Raw genomic sequence first — 6,907 nt, 5'->3', positions numbered from 1 at the left:
AAGGTTGCCAGTTCAAGCCCCACTTGATGCAGACTTCATTTAAGTTGCATTGCACACAACATGATTGTGTCAATTAATGCAAGTGCAATTGTTAAAGATAACCTGAAATGCTTATTTGAGAGTATGTCTTTTCAATGTATGACATAGTTCATTCTGAAAATAGCCGATCTACAATCTCAAAACTTTTCAGATAGCAACGTGTTTCTGAGCTTGTAGATCGGCTGCTTTCACTGGTTCACTTTTATCTTCAACAGACAACCTCAGCCTGTACAAAGCTATAGCACTATAGGTAGTGTTGCAGCTTGTCAATCCGAAGGTTCAGGGTTCGATTCCTGTTAATGGCAATAGGTTGAGATGTCAATTCCGCTTCCATCTCTCTTCAATCTATTATGTTTCCAAGTCTCTCTCTCTCTCTTCAATCTATTCCGTTTCCATGTCTCTCTCGCTCTCTCCCTCTCTCCCTAATCTATTCCGTTTCCATGTCTCTCTCTCTCTTCAATCTATTCCGTTTCCATGTCTCTCTCTCTCTTCAATCTATTCCGTTTCCATCTCTCTCTCTCTCTCTCTCTCTCTCTCTCTCTCTCTCTCTCTCTCTCTCTCTCTCATATTCACCAGGTCAGGTCTGTTGGTCCAATGGCTTCTCGCTTAAGTGTGTGCCTTAGAACCTCAAGGTTGCCAGTTCAAGCCCCACTTGATGCAGACTTCATTTAAGTTGCATTGCACACAACATGATTGTGTCAATTAATGCAAGTGCAATTGTTAAAGATAACCTGAAATGCTTATTTGAGAGTATGTCTTTTCAATGTATGACATAGTTCATTCTGAAAATAGCCGATCTACAATCTCAAAACTTTTCAGATAGCAACGTGTTTCTGAGCTTGTAGATCGGCTGCTTTCACTGGTTCACTTTTATCTTCAACAGACAACCTCAGCCTGTACAAAGCTATAGCACTATAGGTAGTGTTGCAGCTTGTCAATCCGAAGGTTCAGGGTTCGATTCCTGTTAATGGCAATAGGTTGAGATGTCAATTCCGCTTCCATCTCTCTTCAATCTATTATGTTTCCAAGTCTCTCTCTCTCTCTTCAATCTATTCCGTTTCCATGTCTCTCTCTCTCTCTTCAATCTATTCCGTTTCCATCTCTCTCTCTCTCTCTCTCTCTCTCTCTCTCTCTCTCTCTCTTCAATCTATTCCGTTTCCATGTCTCTTTCTCTCTCTCTCTCTCTCTCTCTCTCTCTCTCTCTCTCTCTCTCTCTCTCTCTCTCTTCAATCTATTCCATTTCCATGTCTGTCTCTCTCTCTCTCTCTCTCTCTCTCTCTCTCTCTTTCTCTCTCTCTCTCTTCAATCTATTCCGTTTCCATGTCTCTTTCTCTCTCTCTCTCTTCAATCTATTCCGTTTCCATGTCTCTCTCTCTCTCTTCAATCTATTCCGTTTCCATGTCTCTCTCTCTCTCTCTCTCTCTCTCTCTTTCTCTTCAATCTATTCTGTTTCTCTCTCTCTCTCTTTCTCTTCAATCTATTCCGTCTCTCTCTCTCTCTCTCTTCAATCTATTCCGTCTCTCTCTCTCTCTCTCTTCAATCTATTCCGTCTCTCTCTCTCTTCAATCTAATCCGTCTCTCTCTCTCTCTCTCTCTCTCTCTCTCTCTCTCTCTCTCTCTCTCTCTCTCTCTATTCACTGGCCCCGTATTATCGCTGCTTGCAGCTATATTTATTATTTATTATTTGATGTATATAACTTGAGTTGAACATTTTTTTTTTAAAATGAGCTTGCACTTTGGAGTGAAACAAAGCCATAAATGTACACTCAAAAGCAGTTTTTTTATTTTGTTTTATAAACAAGTATTGTTCACATGACTGATGTCAGGTGAAAAATAAATGTCAAATCACTTTTGAAAAAAATGTTATGCCTCTAACGTGTTTCTTTCACTAAAATGCTCATAACTCTGAATCTAAAGAAAAGGGGCTGTTTTTTGTGAAAACAAGCTGTATTCAACTACAAATAGCTAGAAAAGTAGAGATTCTAATCTTCGTTTTGAGATATTCCATGTGTTCATAGTCATAGCACAAAATATTCTGTGGGTCCTCAAAAATTAGTCAGAATGGTCAAAATGCCTGGCACTGGCTGCAGACTGTTCTAGAAACACCTCTGGCAGTGAATGTGTTAAGACGGCTCTAAGGCAGTGGTTCTCAACCTTTTCAGGCCGCGACCCCCCAAAATAATCATATTTGAACTGGGCCCCCCCCAAAATAATCGTATTTGAACTGGGGACCCCCCAAAATAATCATATTTGAACTGGGGACCCCCCACCCTGACAAACACTTGGAATTGTAGGAGTTGAGGCATTACATTGAGTTTGACTCGGTTCCACAGATAAATATTGTGAAAATAGCTGTTCTATATGCTCTAAACGCCTCACGAGGCGTTTTCAGCGTCTAGAACAGCTATTTTCTGCCTCTTAGGTAATATTTGACAATTTGGCAATGTTTTAAAGAAAATATTGTATAGTTTGTTGATTACCTTTGACGCAGTAATAGTCTTTGGACATTTCATGGCCTAGACATAGGAAATAGAAGATGGAAGTTAGAAGAGAGAATTGGGGAGGAAGGAGTGGTTGGGGACGAGGAGGACATTCAGAATCCACGTTAAGCAGAAAAATGGTAAATGTTGCATTTATATAGCGCTTAGATTACATAGATTGTGCATTACATTCACCCATACACCGATGACGGAGGAAACCATGCAAGGCACCAACGTGCTCATCGGAAGCAATTAGAGGTTCAGCGTCTTGCTCAAGGACACTTCGCCACCAACTCTAGGGGAGCCCGGGATCGAACTGGGAACCTCGCGGTTGCCATCCGGCCGCTCTACCGGACACTCTACCCCTGAGTCACTGCCGCCCCACCAGAAACAAACAGGTAAAACAATCGCAGGTGTTGCCTGGGAGAGTTGATAAGGTGACAGTGTTATTTGAGGACAGGAGGAGATCAAATTGTACCAGTGAAACTAGTTTTTGTTTTTGGCAAAGTAGCTTGCGCACCAATAAAAGCACCTTTGGTTGCACTCTCTGTTGCACTCTACACTCACAAAGGTGTGTGTGGGGGGGGGGGTGCTTTTGTGGAGCGAACCACGATTGCTGTCTCTCAGAGCGTCGCATGTGGCTGGTATCCTGAACAAAGGAGCGGACCTATTGTCCAGGGGACAGTGCCATTACGGAGAGTGGTCACTACACCTGGGCATGGCAGAAATTATCTGGGGTCGTTTTGGGCGACCACGGATAGATCTGTTTGCCTCACAAGACGACACGAAATGTCGCTTATTCTTTTCAGTGAAGGGGAAGGCTCCTCTGGGACTGGATGCGTTGGCGCACCAGTGGCCCAGGACCCTGCTATACGCTTTTCCCCCACTGTCCTCATAGCACCCACACTCGCGAGAGTGAGGGAGGGAGGGCTGAGTGTGATTCTAGTGCCTCCAGCGTGGGGCCACTGGCTCTCGGAGATCACACCCCTGTTATACAGTTGCCCGTGGCAGCTGCCCTTACGCAGGGACTTGCTGACACAGGCAGCGGGCGAACTGTTTCACCCATGCCCAGGGAGCCTGGCTCTCTGGGCTTGGCCCGTGAGAGGATGAATCTGGGCATCGAAGGTTTGCCCCAGAACGTCATCTATTCAATGCGCCAGGGCTCCGTCCACTCGTATGAATTACGAAAGGAAGTGGCGCAGGTTTGAGCTGTGGTGTGGGGAAGCTCACACCTTTGGTTATCAGGCCTCCCTGATGGTGATTTTGTCTTTTCTGCAAGACTTAATGGACCGGGGTAGGGCCTTCTCCACCTTAAAGGTTTATTTGGCAGCGATCTCGACTTGCCACGTTGGCATAGGTGGTGACACTGTGGGTCAACACCGTTTGGTATGCCGGTTTTTGAAGGGGGCAAGACGCCTCTTGCCGGGATCCAAGTCCCTGATCCCATCCTGGGACATGGGGCTGGTGTTGGACGCCTTGTCTAGGGCATCTTTTGAACCACTGCTCCAGATTAGCATGAAGCATCTGGCACTGGAGACTGCGTTACTGATGGCTTTAGTTTCGACTAAAAGGATCAGTGATCTCCACGCACTGTCAACACATGTTGAGTGCTGCAGTTTAGTGATGGTGACATGAGGGTTGTGATTAAAGACAGGCCTGGTTTCATTCCTAAGAATCCTCTGGCACCTAATGTCCCTGTGACTTTGGTGGCTTTCCACCCGCCTCCTTTCTTGTCACGAGAGGATAAGAGACTACACTGTCTCTGCCCGGTAAGGGCATTGAGGGTGTATGTGAACATATCACAGACTTCAAGTCGGATCAGCTGTTTGTGTCTTGGGCACTGCATATGAGCGGTAAGCCCATTTCGGAACGAACCCTTCGGGTAGTTCCACGCAGCTCAGAACAGGAGTTCTTCCGCCTTCCTTCCGGACCAATGGTGGTGCCGTGCTATGAGCTTGTAGATCTGCTATTTTTTGAATAGCCAAAAAAATATCAAAAATTACACAGATGCTTTCCGGGTCTTAATGGGTTAATATAGTTTTTGCTTTGCTTTGCTGTTCAGGCAGCAGGAAACCTGAGAAGGATATGTAGGTGGCCATTGTTGTGTATTCAAAACATAAATGTTTTGGCTTTAGGGGGGTCATACAACTTTTGTATTTTAATTTTTTTTAGTTTTTTAGTTTTTCATACGTGTTATAGTCTCCTATCTATATCACGTTTAATAACCCTATATGGTGACTTGACATGGTATCTCTCACTTCTATTTACGCTCCGGACGCAGTGGACAAGACAGACAGTGTTGCCAGATTGGCCAATTTTCAAAGTAATAGGGCAGGAAAAAATAGTATTGGGCGGGCACATTAAAGTTTTGCTTGCTTTTTAACATATCTGATTGATTGTAAACGAGTAACCTATTAATTAATATGAAAAATTGAAACATTGTTCCTAAATCTTCCTTTCGTTTAGGGTGTTTTTGTAACACCAAGAGGACACATATGGAACCAAATGGACCCGGCGTGAAATAGGGCGCTAAATAAACGTAAAAAAAGAGGACCCCCCCCCCCCCCGGTAACTAAATAACAACCAGTCCCTTACTGGAAACCTTCTGCAGGCCACAGGAAGAGTAACTGAGATTAAAGATCTTTATATGCAAACAAATAAACATGAACTTACCCTACCATGAATTAGTGTGGTTTTGGTTGTTACATTTTCTCGTAAAAAAAACACCACAAACAGCCAAATAACAATAAAATATCAATGTAAACAGTCATGTGCGCCGATATAATATAAAATGGACGACACCAAAGACCATTTTTGAAGTTTAAGTTCTAGTTATAAACCTATACTCATTTGTGAAAGCTGGCATCAAACAGCATGTTGACAGTCATATAACATGACAGGTGAGGACAGGTGAGGTGAGGAGAGGAGAGGTTTGAATGTGTTGGCACTGTACCTGTGTCTACCTGTGTCAACAAAAATCTTGTTGACACCAATGGCGGAGGAGCCACTGCCGCCCCACCAGAAACAAACAGGTAAAACAATCGCAGGTGTAGCCTGGGAGAGTTGATATGGTGACAGTGTTACTTGAGGACAGGAGGAGATCAAAGTTGTACCAGTGAAACTAGTTTTTGTTTTTGGCAAAGCAGCTCGTGTTTTCCATTCATTTAAACAGGTTAGGTCGGTGATAAAGTGCTGGAACATTGCTGGGATTGTTGTGAGATTTATGATGCTTTTGATTAAATTAAAGATGAGTACATGATGAGTGATTAATGACTGGGCACGGTAGCATTTAAAGGAATGCAGTGTCACTATTTCATGCTGTATCCTGACAGTCAGCAGCCATTCAGTGTCTGGTCCGGCTGCAAACAAGAGAAAAAATAAATACATATTTATATATTAGGGCTGCACGATGTATCGTTATCGTATCGTTATCGCGGTATGAACGTACGCGATGTCAGTATCGCAACAATATCGGCGATATAAATCCCCCCCGCTCTTCCATTGCTAAAGCGAGCAACATCCCTTTATTTTAGCCAGTAAATAAACCACCCCTCCGTTTCTCTCTCTCTTTCATGTGCCTGTTGGTGTGTATGTGTGTGTGTGTGTGTGTGTGTGTGTGTGTGTGTGTGTGTGTGTGTGTGTGTGTGTGTGTGTGTGTGTGTGTGTGTGTGTGTGTGTGTGTGTGTGTGTGTGTGTGTGTTTTTAGACACCAGTCAGTCAGTGCCTTTGGTTGAGGTTGGAGAGAGAGAGAGAGAGAGAGAGCGCGCGAGCGCGAGCGAGAGGGGATTCCCTAGTATGGACCGAACGATGTGCCCCACTGTTTTTTTTAACAGCAAAATATAGATTAATACATTTGACAAAATACAGCAAAATCCCACAATTATGCTTTAATATAAAGCAAATAAATTCAAAGCTTAGGCTATCAATATCATACAAAAGTAGAGTGACCTCAACGCTTTGATGGACAAGAAATAAATAATCCTTTTGCAAACAATATGTTCTGTTCGTTTGTCAACAATGATCTAAATGGAAAGTTTATTTCTGCAGCTAGAATGTGACAGTTTGTTTGAGCCTGTTTTGGTGCGCAACACAGCTCTCGTTTAGGTTAAATTGCTTTCACCTGTTGTACTGCTCTGGGAGTGTGCAGGGCAGATCCCCGCCAGGCCAGGGTGACCTACTCAGGCCCATGAAATTCATAGGCAGTCATAGTAGACAAAAAAAAGAATGAAATCTGCTAAAACTGACTCATATACTGATACAGAACCATATATTGGCTATATGTAGTCACTGCCGGTTGGAAACCTTGTATGTTCCTTTTTTTATAATTATTATTTTAAAACAATTTTGATGAAAATTGCCAATCTACAAGCTATAATTATTATTAATAA

Source organism: Gymnoscopelus braueri (genome assembly GCF_963280865.1).
Source record: "Gymnoscopelus braueri genome assembly, contig: SCAFFOLD_393, whole genome shotgun sequence".
In the NCBI taxonomy this organism is placed as follows: domain Eukaryota; kingdom Metazoa; phylum Chordata; class Actinopteri; order Myctophiformes; family Myctophidae; genus Gymnoscopelus; species Gymnoscopelus braueri.
Note: the sequence above shows the minus strand (reverse complement) of the source record.